At 42.6% G+C, this 15872-nt stretch overlaps 1 protein-coding gene across 5 annotated transcripts in view; it reads left to right on the forward strand.

Annotated features, from left to right (window-relative positions):
- The window catches only part of BOC (BOC cell adhesion associated, oncogene regulated), a 128986-nt gene that overhangs the window by 61039 nt on the left and 52075 nt on the right, over positions 1–15872 (forward strand). Inside the window, exon 1 of one of the 5 annotated variants that reach the window (XM_083500889.1) lies at positions 6604–6741. The exons of 1 other annotated variant lie outside the window; for it this stretch is intronic. The gene's annotated coding sequence lies outside the window, so the exon portion shown is untranslated. Of the gene's footprint in view, positions 1–6603; positions 7127–15872 lie in introns of those variants that run through there. 3 more of the 5 variants (XM_083500887.1, XM_083500888.1, XM_083500885.1) reach the window with 3 other exon arrangements.

Below are 15872 nucleotides of genomic sequence, written 5' to 3' on the forward strand. Positions count from 1 at the left end.
CAGTATAACACACCTCTCAAGGGTGCTGTAGTAGTAAATTTCTTACATCAGCGTGGGGTTGGACTTGAGGACCTTTGAATCTCTTTCCAGCTGTTAGAGTCTATGACCCAGTGACTTATCCTGTGCCTTGAATAGCTGTATGGTAGAGAGAGGTTTGCCAGGTGTTGCTTTCCCCATCATTTCAAAGTTATGGTGGGTGATGCTTCACCTATTGAATTTATTTCTACCATGCATCTAGCGAAGGCATGGGAATAGCCTTCCAAGCCAGAAGCTGGAAATTATTGTAGGGATAAGCTCCACCAAGGAGCTTATACAGGGCAAGTGTCAACAATGAAAACTCCAGTATTCAGAAGTTGCTGATATTGGACATTCTCTGGTATCTTAACAATTTGTTTTGAATGCAGAAAAATCATTGCCCTTCACCCACTTAAAGAAACAACACATTACAACAGAAAGGGGGGGGGGGAGACACAATATTGAGCACATTTCCAAGAATCCACCACGAAGATTGTACATACTTGTCAGACACCCTGGCTGATTCACTTGTAGCTTACCTCTTTACTTTTGTTGTTAATCCTAGTTAATCCCCACTCCCACAGTAGGATTGTACCCTGGGAAGCTATACTGTACCAGAAAGGCAAGAAAAATCAGAGACTAGTAGAGCAGTGTTTCCCAACCGGTGTTCCGCGGCACACTAGTGTGCCGCGAGACGTTGCCTGGTGTGCCGTGGGAGGGAGGCGGGCGAGTCGGGCGGCGAGAGGCGGGGCGGCGGCGGCGAGGAGAGGCCGCCCAGCGCGGGGCTCTCGCTGTCTGCCTGCCTGGCTGCCTGCGTGGCGCTGACGTCACGGGGCTGTAACGTGCCCCACATAGGCACACGCGGGGCGGCGAGCGAGCTCCCTCCCACATCCCATCGCCGCTCGCTTCAGCCGGCCTACTGGGCTGTCGCAGGCGGAAGGCCTGCGCATGCGCGAGGTTTTCGCGCCTTCGGGATTCCCTTCACGCCTTCCTCCTCCCGGGTCCTTGAGAGCGTGGGAAGCGGCAGCGCGAGACCGGCGTTGAGCCTGGTAGGTATTGCGCTTGCCAAGGCAGTCATTTGGGAAATGAAAACTTGCAAAGCAAGCAACCAGTTCAATCTGAAGTACGTGTATGCTTAATATCCTGTATCTGAAACCTGTTCTGCCCCCTCCCCCACACTTGGTGCCATTTTCATCTACACATGCAGCAGAGTAAGTTGACCCAGAATAGTACCAGTTCAGATGGCAGATGGGAGAATGACAGTGCTGAATGCTTTCCCATGTAGAACAGTCCCTGCAAATAAAAACCTAGCATATTTGGAAGAGGGATGCTAGCCTAACCATTACCTTCTATGCTGTTACTATTTTTTTATTTTTTTTTTACATAAGTAAAAAGTGACCTTTCCCCATCTGGCATGGTGGTGTGCTTGGTGGTGTGATTTTTTGGTGGTGTGATTTTTTTCATGAAACAAGTGTGCCTTTGCCCAAAAAAGGTTGGGAAACACTGTAGTAGAGACAACATTCTAGGTGTGAATATCTGCCCTGGGCTGTTAAACTGATTGGCCTTCTAGAAGGCCATTGGAATGGCTCTCTAACATGAAATAACTTTGAACGGTGGGCGAGATGGTTACAAATTTTGGCATTACCTAGAACTCATTCCACACTTGGGTGTGTTCATATAGTTATTTAATTTTTTTAAAAAAGCAGATTTTCTGGAATAATCTCAAGGAAGGTGTCTGTGTACAAGAGACTTCACCCACCCCATGCATTTGAAGCTCATTAAGTGCATCCTTGAAGCACACAGCTTCCCTCAAAAGAATCCTATGAACTATAGTTTGTTAAGGGTGCTGGGAACTGTAAACTCTGTGAGGGGTAAACTATGACTTCCAGGATTTGGGGGGGGGGGGGAGTCATGTGCTTTAAATGTATGGTGTGGATGTGAACAGTGTCCCAATAGATGTTCAGTGTAGAGCAGTGTGGGGAACCTGTGGCTGTCTAGCTGTTGCTGTATTATAACTCACATCACCACTGACCTTTAGCCACACTGGCTGAGGTTGATGAGAGTTATAGTTCAATAACCTCTGGAGGGCCACTGATGTAGACCAGCCAAGATTTATCGGACTTGATCTTAAAAGCCGGCTAAACTCTTGTGGGCTTGCAATTCTGAACATACGTTGTTTCACAGAGCAGGGATCCATGTGCTACCTACTGTGAGAGGACTGCAAAAACCTAGCCAGCAGTGCAAAAGTTTACGTGAATCTACTTTCAAGAATGGCCACATGTGAAACCCCACTAGTTAGTTTAATGAGGTTTTTCTATTCTAAGCAAATCACTTAAACACAACAGAAACTCTGAAGAAACCATAGAAATGTACCATATTTTTCGCCCTATAGGACGCACTTTTTCCCCTCCAAAAATGAAGGGGAAATGTGTGTGCGTCCTATGGGGCGAATGCAGGCTTTTGCTGAAGCCTGGAGAGCGAAGGGGTCGGTGTGCACCAACCCCTCTCGCTCTCCAGGCTTGCGGATAACAGCCTGCATCTCGAAGCCTGGGGCGCGCCGCACAGCGCGCCCCGGGCTTTGGTTCCCCGACCTGTTTTGGAGGCTGGCAGTGGGGAGAAGCACGCTTCTCCCTACCTGAAGCCCAAACCAGGTCGGGGAACAGCGGGATGGCGGCGCTCCGCCTCCCCGCTGTTCCCCGACCTGGTTTGGACTTCAGGCAGATATCCGCAAGGCATGGGAGCCCGGTGGGAAGTCGCGCCGGTCTCCCAAGGCTTGCGGAGAGCTGCCTGTTCTGGGGTCGGGGGAAGCTCAGGCTTCCTCTGCCCCAGCCCTGCGCCTGGGGGGGAAATAATTTTTTTTCTTTATTTCCCCCCCCCAAAAAAACCTAGGTGCGTCCTATGGGCCGGTGCGCCCTATGGGGCGAAAAATACGGTACTTTAGGCCAGATTAGATTTTTCATCTGGTGCAGCGTTGTCCCACCTGAGAAATTCAACACAAATAAGGTGGCAAATTTTGAGTCCATTCACGCAAATAGAAACTAATACCAACATAAAAAGAGACTTTCTCTGAATGTGAATACTGTACACACATTCTTGTGTTTGTGAACAGTACAGGGAAGGAGGAATCTCTAACATGGTTCATCTTTATTCCCACCAATACAGTCTGGGTTTTTTGTGCGTACTGAGGTGTTTCATATTTATATATCTTTAAAAAGTGTTGCCTAAACTACCTTATTTAAAATAATCACAACTGCCATCAAAAAGAGCTTCCACTCCAGTAAGGGAACAAAAATGTTGTTTTATCACCTTCCATAGAAAACATTAAAGCAGGGGGGGGGGAATTACTGCTTTAGGTCTTATTATTTGTTTTCCCTGGATCTTTTTCAAAGTTTTGATTCCTTGGTAATGCAAGTTAATGTGCACAGAACTCGTGCCTTTTTTTTGCAATGTTCTAGTGGTGTTATGTAGAAAAACATCTCTGTCTCCCATCCTAGAGAATCAAAGGCATGAAGCAGCTTTGCAAGCTGAATCAGTATCAAAATCAGCACATGGAACTCACATTAATAAGGGAAGGTAAATAGACTACAAGCTTGTTCATTAAAGAAAGTTCAGATTATAATCCCTCACCCTAAACAGTTAGATTAGGAGTGTAGGCTCATCCAAACTTCCACTTGTCCTGTGCCTAAAAAGTGCAGGTCCAAGTGGTTTCCCCTTTGCCTTGTGCCACTTTTTGCTGGAAAACCCGCTTTTTAGCAATAAATCAGAACAAATGGCAATTCATGGGAAGCCCTATTGAAGTTTGTTCTGATACAGCGCTAAAGATTGGGTTTCCTGGGTGGAAAGTGCAGGGCAAACAGAGGTGTGGCTAAGTCCTGAGTCATCATCATCATCATTATAATTTATTATTTATACCCCTTCCATCTGGCTGGGTTTCCCTAGCCACTCTGGGCATCTCCCAACAGAATATTAAAAATAGAATCAAACTTTAAAAACTTCCCTAAACAGAGCTGCCTTCAGATGTTTTCTAAAAGTCAGGCAGTTGTTAATTTTCTTGACATCTGATGGGAGGGCATTCCACAGGGCGGGTGCCACTACTGAGAAGGCCCTCTGCCTGGTTCCCTGTAACCTCACTTCTTGCAGTGAGGGAATCGTCAGAAGGCCCCTGGCGCTGGACCTCAGTGTCCAGGCTGAGCACTTCTTCAGGTATACTGGGCCAAGATCTAGCCTGTTTCCCACTTAATATAAGCTGTGAGTCACATTTATTTGAACATGGATTCCCCAAACCATCTGATCCAAATTCTGCTTTCAGATAGGAACTCAGTGGGGATCATGTGGTCAGGGAGATATTGCGTTCAGACAAATACACCATCTCCACGTTCAAAACCACTCTTATTTATATCAATTATTGGGCAAGTTATTTTGTTCTAAAATGGAGTCAACTTACTCCATGTTTTACTTTAAAATCTCTTTGACAACTAAAAGTAAAAGTGGCAATATCATAATGCCTTTACACAAATCTATGGTATGACTGCACTTGGAATATTGTATATTCTTCTGGTTGTCCCACCTCAGAAGGGATATTGTAGAGATGGAAAAGTTTCAGAAAAGAGCAACCAATGATCAAAGGGTTGGAGCAAAGGGTTGGAGAGGTTACAATTTTAGGAGCTTTTTAGTTAAAAGAAAGGTGAGTAAAGGGGGACAGGATGGCGGTGTATACAATTATACATTGTGTGCAGAAAGTGGACAAAGAGACGTGTTCTCTCTCTCTCTCTCTCTCTCTCATAATTCTAGAACTTGGGGACATCCAATGAAGCTGAATGTTGGAAGATTCAGAATAGAAAAAAGGAAATACTTCTTCATACAGTGCGTTGGTAAACAATGGAATTTGCTCCCAAAAGAGATGGTGATAGCCACCAACTAGTATGGCTTAAAAAGAGGATAAGAGAAATTCATGAAGCATGCAGCCAGGATGGCTATTTTCAGCTTCCGTTCAGAGCAATATGCCTCTGAATACCAGTTGTTGGGAACTGTAAGCGAGGAGAGTGTTGTACACCCAGGTCCTGCTTGTGGGCTTTCTGGTAGGTGACTATGACAAGAAGTTGTTGGCCTAGATGGGCCTTTGGCCTGATCCAACAGGGTTCTTATGCCTAGGACTAACCTCCATGAATTTGTCCAATATCATTTTAAAGTCATTCTAAACCAATGACCATCACCATCATGACCGTGAATTCCATAGGTCCAGGATGAGTTGCCGTATCAGATGGAGAAATCTGATTAATAAATACTTTCTTTTGTCACATCTACCACCAATCAATTTCACTGGGTGACCCTGAGAGTGCTTCTGGACAGTTGCTGTTTTCCAGTGGGATTCAATCACATACCTCCAAGGGCAGCTTGGGCAATTAAAGAGCATTTGGTGCTCTTGCATAACAATCATTTCCCCTGCCATTGCATATTTTGTAAGAAGATAAATTATGGGGAAACACACTGGAAAGTGTGGGATGACAGTTGCTTGACACAATGCTGTATAACCCTCCCAGAGACACATCAGAATGAATGGAATAGTCAGCGCTGTCTAACCACCCTGTGAACTTTGTGCAAACAAATCAGGATGAATGCATAATAAGTGGCTCTTGTGGAAGTGGCCTCTTATGGGAGAAGAATAAATTCTCTCTATCAACCCTTTACAACCCAACTATATGGGTGGGGTATAAATAAATTATTATTATTATTATTATTATTATTATTATTATTATTATTATTATTATTTCTAACCCTCCATCTTGTTTTCCACCTCAGCTGGCCTCCCCCTTGCATTACGGCCCTGTGAGGAAATCAGTGAATGCTAGAAAGTTTGACTATAATCTAACGTTTGCGTAAACTTTGTGCAAGCAAAACTGGTCGACCGCTCACTCAGTGAACAGGTCCTTTGGACCTGCCTACACTATCGAATTCCCTGTGCAACCTGTCCCCTCTTGTTGGCGGGCTGCACCCTCCCTGTTCCTGTCCATAGCTTGTAATATGCCATAACCACGCTGTTTAAATTTATAAACAAATAACTTAAAGATGCCCTGGGGAAAGACGCGATGGCCCTCAGTTCTACAATCTCGTATACGCAATGCACACCATTCAACAAACTTTCTTATGTGCAATCGAGGGAAGCGATCCAAGGGGGCTTCTGTTAGCGGTGCTAACTTTCCAGGACAAGGGGAGGTAACTTGTTTAGTAGGAGCCGCATCTAGGCAACCTCGTGGGTCTCCCCCCCCCCCCAACAGCGCGGCAGATTGTTCCGAGTGATCTGCCCTCTCTCCACATCCCTGCCTAAACAGCCTGCTGTGATCAGTCTAGTGTGCTCTAAAAAATGAGCCTCCGCTATAGTTAAAGACGCTGCTCCTGACTCCCCCGCTCGCCTCGTTACACCCCCTCCCAGCCCAGCACTGATGAATAGCGATCGGGAGCTTTGACGGAGGACTGCCACATACCAACTGCAGAAAGCAAAGGGGTGGTATGGAGGGAGAGGGAGGGAGAGACCCTCCTCCTTTCTTTGCAAAACTTTTCAGCCCAACTTTCCCAGCTTCCGCTTCTCTCGGATTGGCGAGGCCGTGGGGGGGGGTGTCGGTTTTCCTCTGCGATCCCCTGTAACATCGCCTTCCCTTCTTTAAACCTCAGGTGCAAGAGGGCGATCTGCTCTCATCCCGCTCCGGACTTCTTCTGGGGGGAGAGAAGGTGATTTTTTTTTAGTATACTTTCCTTTTTCTTTCCCCCCTGGCAGTTCCATTTCCCCCTTTCCCCTTCTGCGGCTCCTCCCTTTTCCCCTCCTCCTCCGCCAGGGGAGGCGGGGGCAGGACTGGGAGGCTTCAGAGCCGGGTTAGCAAAAAGAAGGGAATTGTTTGAGAGTTCAGTCATCCAAAAAACCTTCTTCCATATGGAGGCTCCGGCTGCCTCGATCCCAGTGGCTTTCTCGGCTCTCTGCAGTTTCTTCTTCCTCTTCCGCTCAGCTTTGTAGGGAAGCTGCGGACTCTTCCTAAAAGCAGCCTGCTCCCAAGTACAACAGCCTCCCTTTCTCCCTTAAACCTCCTCCATCCAGATTCTCAACATCAGCTTTATTTGGGTGAGTGCCTAGTTGAACTGCCCGGGCTGGGAGCTCCTCATTCTTGGGGTTTGGGGTTCTTTGTTGCTGTTTCTTTCCTTATCTTTAAAAACTCCCTTCTTTTCCTTTTTTCCTTTTCTTTTTCGGTAACCGCTCTCCCTTCAGCATCATCTTGGGCGAGGGAAGCAGCAGCAGCAGCAACAACAAAACAACCCCAGAGTTTGATTTTAAACAAAATCAAACAAAACCGAGGAGCAAAATAAAGTCATAGGCTTCACCGTGTAACAGTAATTTGTGGTGTTGGGAATTTGGGAGGACAGAACCGGGATGTTTGGTTGTTTTCCTTTTTTGCGGGGAGATGTAGGATGAGTTTGATAGTTTATAAGAAGTCAAGATTTTCCCATGGTTCTTTTAACTTTCTCTGGTTTGTGCAGGTTTGCTTTTCACTGGGCAGGTGAGATTTGCAGCCTGGCTGTTTCGCTTTTTTGCCATCATTTTGGCAGTAATGGAGGACCTGGCAATTGCTCTGTACAATTCAGCTCCAGCTCTTGCCAAAAGTCCACCAGAGATTGCAATGTGTTTTGTTTTGTTTTTTTAAAAAAGGAAAGAAATGGGGGAGAAATAAACTTTCTTTATCATCTTAGTTCAGGCTTGTAAGGCAATCTAGGAAATGCCTTGTAGCAAGCCTGCATCAGTAGGGTAGATTTATTTAAAAGTTTTTTAGAAACTTGAAAAGATTGGGGGGGCGGCAGCATGTAAATGCTGCAGCATCTTTTGCTTGTGACAATGCAGGCTGCTGCAACATAGAGAATGCATGAATGAGTTTGCTCAGAGTAAACAAGTTTGTTGTCTGCATTTGCCTGTTCAACTGCTTATTTTTGTAAACTTTTTGTTTCCATCGTTAAATGAAAAATAAATTGGCGGTAGTAGGTAAAAAAGTATTTTAGAGGATTTTATATCTTAGATGCCTTGTTTTGGTTGTAAGATTTTGTCAGAGACTTGAGATTGAGAGGTAAAAGTTATTTGCAGGAACTTCCCAGTTCAGCTTTTCAAAAGGATATTTAACACTTGCTAATAAAGTGGGGAGAATCCTCAAGTAGCAAAACTTATGTAAACACCTTGGGCATAATCCAGCTGCCGTTAAGCCCTTTTAAGATTTAGGGATTTCATTGAAGGAGAGTTTTGCACCTGCTTAATTCTCCAGTTGGTTTCAGTAGGTCAAAAAGGTGCTTACTGTTGGCTGGGTTGTAACCTTGGTGTTCTTGAGAAATATTTCCAAGAGCACTCATTTCTGAAATACTTCAGTTAATTAAAAACTCTTACTAACATTTTAGGTTTTTTTTTAAATTGGATGTTCATATATTGTAATTGTATATAGCAAAACTATATTGATATTGTGCTTATGTTAAACTTGTAAAAGTTCTAGGTGAACTGGGATTTTCCTGTGAATTATGGTATGATAAATCTCATTTTGAAAAACTTCCTTGTGTTTTTTTATGATCCCATCTCCATTACTTTTAAGACTACAAACCTGCAGCTCATCCTATATGTGTGTAAAACTCCCTATGAGTTTTTGGAAATTAAATATATATATTATAGTTTGTTTAAGCAAAGGAAAAATAAGGTAATATTTATGTGAAAGATGCATAGCTGGAAGCCAAGAGCTGTTCACCACTCTCTTGTTTAGCTCTTCAGGCTTCCCAACCACTTTCTTAATGAAACCTGTAGAAGATGGTTATGTCCAGGCACAATGTCCTTGCTTGTAGCTAAAGAGTAAAGTTTAAATTGCATGTGGCTGTTTCTAACAAGGATTCAGATATTATGACAGCTATCCAGGAGATTTGTGTCTATTTAGGTATGGATTTACCTCACTGTGCGTTGTGTAATGGAACTGAACTGTCCTATATCAATGCACCCCATGTTCTGTTGGGGTTCATTGTGCAAAATTTGGTCATTGTTTTAATAATCAAATGTTTCCCCAGCTATTTTTATTGATGTCTGTGTCTGTGTCTTTGTCTTTGTTGATAACTGATTTTTAGAACATCACTGGCTTAGGCTGAAAGAATGAGAGTCACAAAATAGAGAGAGTTTTTATTGGTCCTGCATCTGTTGTTGAACTGGTACATACTTAGTGAATAAACCTCAGAGGCACAACCCTTTTTACAGTAGAGTTGACCCATAAAGAATACCACCCTAACTACTTTTAACCAATGAAGAATATTATATATATATCTATTGTCTTCCTTTTCAACCTAATTCCCTCTCTCACACACATATGTTGCTTCCTGTTAATAATAAACCCTCCCAGACCCTTTCTGTAATGTCTTCTGTAAAGTTTGCCACTTAGAAGTGTAGATTCTGCTCCTATTAATTCTCCACTAGCTGCGGAGTGCAGGTTCCAGCTTTTACTATTTGCATTTAAGTCTTCAGTTTGTAGTTTGTTTCCAGTCCAGCGGTTCCACTGCAGTGACTAATGAAGGTCCACAATGTGAGAATGTGGCAGTTTCAAACAGACCCTAGGTCTTTCTCCCAGAGATTGTATAGGGAAGGCATAGACAGTTGGGAGTTTGAGGTAGGAGTGGTATACATTCCTGCGTACAAAGCACAAGATCTGGAAAGTCTATTCCTTGCTCAAGCTGACTTCTATGATTCTTTTCTAACCCACAAACCTGTGATAACATATATCTAACTCATGAATGCAAATCGTTATAGCATTCATCACAACTTGCAATAATAAATAACTGCAGCCACAATCATGTGAAAGAGAAGTTGTTAAACCAGTCGCTTCTGTTGGTAAAGAAAGGTTAGTAGTATTGAGATGCTGAAAATTTAGCTACAGCAAAGGAGTGAGTCAGTTTTCTGATTGATTTACACCCATCTTTAATTCCTAGAAAGGAGGAATAACCAAAACACTTTCTTTATATAGGCTGGCAGAGGAAACAAGCACAACCCATATATATATTTAAAACACCCTCTACCTTTATAGCTTAAGGGCTGGTTTGTGGTGAGTAGCTTAAGGCCATGCCTATAACAGCCATATGGATAGGCAAGACACAAGAACTACTGTTGGTATAGGGGGGTAGACTTGGGGAAGCTCATTATCTTGGCCTGTTTTGGCTCCCAAAGGTGATGAGAGACTTGTGCCATTGACTTCAGTAGGAGTCATAGTAAGTTGGTATGAATCTGGAAATCTCCCTGTTAGTGATGGTGTTGGTGAGTTCAGCTTGTGAACTTTTTAATGATTGGTTCTTCATACTGAATAGCCTTCCTTGATACTCATTTTACAGGCTAATCTGATCTTGGAGGATTGCTTTATCAATCTTTTGCATGGCGGTAAATAGAACTCTGCAGTGTTGCAGAATGGAACTTTCTAGACAAAAACAATTAAGCACATTAAAAATTCAATGCATAATAATCCTATCTTAGCAACAGGTGTTGGCTGTTTCTGATGAAAAGCTCTGAGACTCCTTAACTTATCTACACTTTCAAGGGGTCAGACAAAAATCCAGTATTCAATACATTCATAGTATAAATACAAATCCATGTTTAATGTTAGGTCTGAATGAGGTCACTGTGACAGACATTGCTGAATGTGTTCTAGCTGTGATCCTGGTATGCGTGTTGGCTTTGGTCATGTTACCTTCTGACGACAATATGGTGTATGGGTGGGGAACCTGTGGCCCTCCAGATGTTGCTGGCCTACAACTCACATAATCTCTGACCATTGGCCATGCTAACTGAGGCTGATGGGAGTTGAAGTCCAGCAACATCTGGAGGGCCACAGGTTCCCCACCATGAACTTCTTAGTCGTGGCGCCTGAGTTGGAACTTCCTGCTCAAGACATTTCATCTTTCAGCTTCCTTGCTGACTTTCAGGAAGACTTTATTTCAAAGAGCTTTAGTCTGAACTTTTCCAGCTGAAAAACTGATGATGATGCCTGTGTATATTTTGATAGATTTTACTTATTGTTTGATTTCTTAATGTTGAAAACCAGTTTTGTTGCAGATTGGTGCAGAACTTTAATGATAACTTTTAACTCATTGAGCTTCCATCTACAAACACCAACATTCCCAAAGTTGATAGCCTTCATATGACCATATACTGTGATAATGTGTTATTGCAAGTGATGATTCAGAAAACTGGGGAAATTTCATGAAGCAAATAAAGCTTCATCTTGCTTAATAATTTTGTATTCTGTGAAAGGAACAAATCTTTGTGTTGCCTTGCATCTTTCTGCAAAGAGTAGTCTGGCAATAGAGTTTGTTTCTGCAGATTTTACTGAGTCATGTTTTAAGGTGTATAGAGTTAACATCTTAAATACTACAGCTTACAGTAATATTAGGAGTTTATTTTCTATCACAGCATCACATTGCAGAGGTCCAGTTCTATCATAACAGTGGAACCATGGTTAAGCATTCAAGAGTAGGCCACAAAACCATGCAGACCTTCCTGCTGTAACTCAGTTATTCCCAATCTTGGTTAAAATTAACATAGTCTGCTTGTAAATTAATGTTGAGAACCCATTTTTAGTCCCCTTCTGCGATGCCAGTCAGATGGAGAAGACAGATATGGTTAGATTATTTGCATACATTTCCTAGTGACATTGGAATGTACTATGGTTACTGTGCAGTGAGTGAGTGTGTGAAGAGAGTTGTCTTTAGTGCAGGGATGAAGAGCCTGTGATTCTGCAGATGATGCTGGACTACAATTCCCATTATCCCTAACCATTGGCCAGACCAAAAGCCAATCTAATCCAGCATTTTGTTCTCTCAGTGAGCAACCAGATGTCTATGGCAAGCCAACAAGCAGGGCATGAGTGCAACAGCACGCTACCATATGCTTTTAAACTATAACTATCATCCCTTCTGACCACTGGCCATGTGGGCTGCAGCTGATGGGAGCTGTAGTCTAACACCTGTAGCAGGCTACCCCTGTGTTATGTATGGTCATGCTACATACATGATGATTGGGCTCACATGATCCCCTCTTCTCCTCTGATGCAGTTCTGAGGGGAAGATTAGAAGTACCTGTTTCTTCAAAACTTAACAGAATTCCTTGTTAATGTCTGAATTTTGGGATCTCTGGTTATTTTGAACTATGGTTAGTGAACTAGCAGTTTAATCCTGGCTTGTTTGAACTAACTAGAGTTGCACAAGTGTGAACATAATGGGGGATCTCTTTGCTTGTTTAAAAGTAATTCCCATGTGGAGAGGAGGAGAGGGAATAAATAGTGTGTGAGCCTTAGGTTCATGGGCAACGATCGAAAGAGAGATGGTGCCATTGTAGGTGTTCTGGGAAGGTGTCTTTGTGCTTTGTGGGTTGGCAGCATGTCAGCTCTGTCGTGTACTTTGACAAATGGAGATTCATACTATTAATGCCTGAGTTTTTATAGTCTTCTCAGAGGACTCAGTTATCATGTAGGAAACCACTTGTTTGAAACAAGCCAAAATGTATCACTTCAGCGAGAAGACTTGCTTTCATGTCTTCTTTCAGATGTATTACATTATGGTGTGCGGGGTGTGATTTTCACAAGTGTGGGTATAAAACAAGTGACTTCCCACCTGAAAGCTTGAGATTGTACTAAAGCATGAGAGGATTATGCATAGCTGAATAGGCTCTGAAGATGGTCAGCCGATGATCTTGAGCAGGTAGGCAACTGACTTAGACTTTTAGCCAATAGCTGTACAGAGAGACCGTCGTAATCTTCAGTCACCCCCTTTCCCCTACCCCGGATGACTGACTTCTATATCTTCTCTCTGTTAAACCATTCCTTCAAATTCCCTACTCCAAAAAGCAAAGTTGGCCTTATCTTTAGAGAAGCTTTCGGATGCCAACATTTGAGGGTGGGAGCAGGAAAGAGCAATGACATCAAATCCATTAGTCAATTTTTAGTACAGTTGCCAAAGAAAATGTTTTTTAACATACTTTGGGGGAAATTGTGTGAAGGATCCAACTGTAAATAAAATAAATGTAGGCCATTCATTTACAGAGTAATCAGAGTGGGAATATTCTGGCAGAATTATGCAACAAAGATTCTTTCCAATTGCCACTAAGTTGGAAACCTCTGGGTTATTAATAATTATTGCACATTTATGCAGTCTTTGTGTCTACCCCAAAATGAATAATGCATAGATTTAACCAACTCTCTCCACAATAAAACACTTTGAACTGGTCTATATGTTAACTTGCACCACAGACCCAGTAGACCTGGGGCAAATTGTCCATACAGCCCAACTGTATTGTGAAGTCAGACTCATTGTTTGACTTGAGGGTGTCATGTTGTGAATTTCTCTTTTCCCATTCATCATGAGTGGCAACCATGGTGGAGCACAAAAATATATAGTTTGGTGCACAAACAACCCCCTTAATGGATAGTCAGATTCCATAATAAAGTCAGTGCTATTTCTTGTCAAGTTCTGGAGCTCTTGCAAGTAGGCTTAGATAGGATGTTACAAATGAAAAACAAATAATGATGTTACATTAAAAAAAAAAAACTTAGCTGGTCAACCCTGCTTTATGATTTGGGGTACTAAAGGCCATGAAAAGCACCTCAAGTTTAGGCTGAGAAAGTTTAGAAGGGTAGAAAAGGTAACTGAAGTACCCATGTAAATAATTCTTGGTAAAAAAAGGGTTTGGGTTTTTTTAAACAAAAAACCTTGAGGAAAGAGAAGGTGGAGTTTGGGCAAACATCAAAAATGAAAACCATCTTTCAAGGAGGATAGAATTTCTTGACCAAATCCCCAGTGCAAGAACTGTAACAATCAAAGGAATAGTTTCACCCTTCATCTTTGAGTTAGATTCCTCCTTTGCAGAACTGATGGTGAGAAGACCTCATTGACCTTCTTCCCCAGTCCTTTTGCGTGGGATCCTTGCTGCTCCCAAAGTGTTTCCCCTTGCAGTGACTCCTCCTTGAATACTTCCTTTTTTTCCAGTGTGATGTGTATAACAGCTGTCTGGATCACAAACAATTTCTGTTTCACTGTTCTGTTTCTCTAGGGTTGACATTAGAGAAATAAGGTGATAACCATGCAGCATTTTACTCATTTAAAATCTGTAGGAATTATTTTTTTAATGTTCAAATGCTCTCAATTTCAACATGGAGAACATGGATCACTCATCCTATTAATATAGTAAAAGGTCCTAGGTGGTACCTTAGGCTGCAGTTAGTGTGATTGTTTTCACTCTTTCAACCCTGGGATCCGTCGCTAACACCAATCTGTAACATGAAGTCCACTTTCAATGTTTTATCTTGTTTGTTACTCTTCCTTTTATTCTATCTGACTGTTTACATTTGTGCTGCTTGCTTTCTTACACTCACTGATTCATCCAAAGGAGGTTGTGGTACTGCAGTTACAACTTACCTTAATGCCAACCAGTTGAAGACTAAAGTACAGAATATTCAAGGAATGAGAATGCACAACCACACATCACTAATTCTCAAAGACCTGGACAGACTTGACTGATATTGATAAGAAAAGTAAATGACAAATGGAGGCTGTAGATCGCTTGCCTCAATTTAGTTGTTCTTGTTATTATTATTTATTTCATTATTATACCGCTTTATATTTTAAAGAAAAAAACTCAAAGCGGTTTAAAGCATCAAATGAAACAATCCAGAATAAAACTTGGCAGAAGAAAGTCAGATATAAAGAATGCATTCAAGGAAACATAATTAACAGGAAATTAAACTTTTATCTTGAAAGATTTCAAAACAAAACATTACAAAGAAGATCAAGCACAGGATGTGCATTTAAGGCAGCAAGAACAAATTATCTTAACATTTCGAGATAAAACATTACTCAGGGAAGTCAAATGTAAAATGCACATTTGAAACAGCATTATCAGCAAGAGTATTATCTTAAGCAGAGGACATATCTGCTGCTGTTACTGCCAATTCTGCCAATGGTGGTTCATGGCAGCCAGCAGCTGTGGAAGCTCAGGCTCGATGACCTGGGTCTGCACTAAGAGACAGCCAAGAGACAGTTCTGCCTGCGAGCAGCATGTTTTGCCTGTGAAGTGCCTCTAATTCTGCTGCTTGGAGAGGGGAGGAAGAGTACCCGGAGAGTTGGCTTCTTCTGATGACTCCTGATTCATCCTGGGTTTGTGGGAAACGCAACCCTCTTGTTTTCAGCCACAGGAATGATCCTCTGAGACAGTTGTCTGTGTTCCTGGCTCTTGGGTGTGGGGCAGGATGTGTGCCAGTTCTGCTCTGTTCTTGGATGACAGTGGCTAGAAGTAGGATGCAAATAAGGAGAAGCAGAACAGAGGCGGGATGGTGGTGGAGTGAGAATTGTAAGCTGCTGAGTTCTAGCTGTAGGGGAAGGAAGGATCATATGGGCAACGGCTGGTCTCTTGTGGCCTCTTTGATCCTGGCTTCAAGACAATCTGAGATCTTCTGAGCAAAATCTCTCCTCTCTGTTATTTCCAACTTCTTTCTATAGGATATTCAGCATACAGTAACCTCTTCTCCTTCCTTTGTTTCCCCTCCCCTCTCTTCTCTCCTCATACAAGCTTCTTCTCCCCTCCCTCCCTTTAAATCTTCTTGGCAGAAGTTGAAACACACAATGAGCTTGGACCAAGATGAAACTAGTTGTGGAGTGTGTTGGGCAATGAGATTCATTTGTTCTGAACCTTGAGGAGAGAAGGCGGGTGAAGGAAAAGGAGGAGAGAGAGAGAGATGACCCTCCCCAGATTGGGCACAGTGCCAAAAATGTGTTTTACTTGGAAAAAGAAAGTTTTGACGTTATCCTGGAGTTAACTCTTTCGC

The sequence above is a fragment of the Podarcis liolepis genome (assembly GCF_965112155.1).
Source record: "Podarcis liolepis genome assembly, chromosome: 4".
NCBI classification, from domain to species: domain Eukaryota; kingdom Metazoa; phylum Chordata; class Lepidosauria; order Squamata; family Lacertidae; genus Podarcis; species Podarcis liolepis.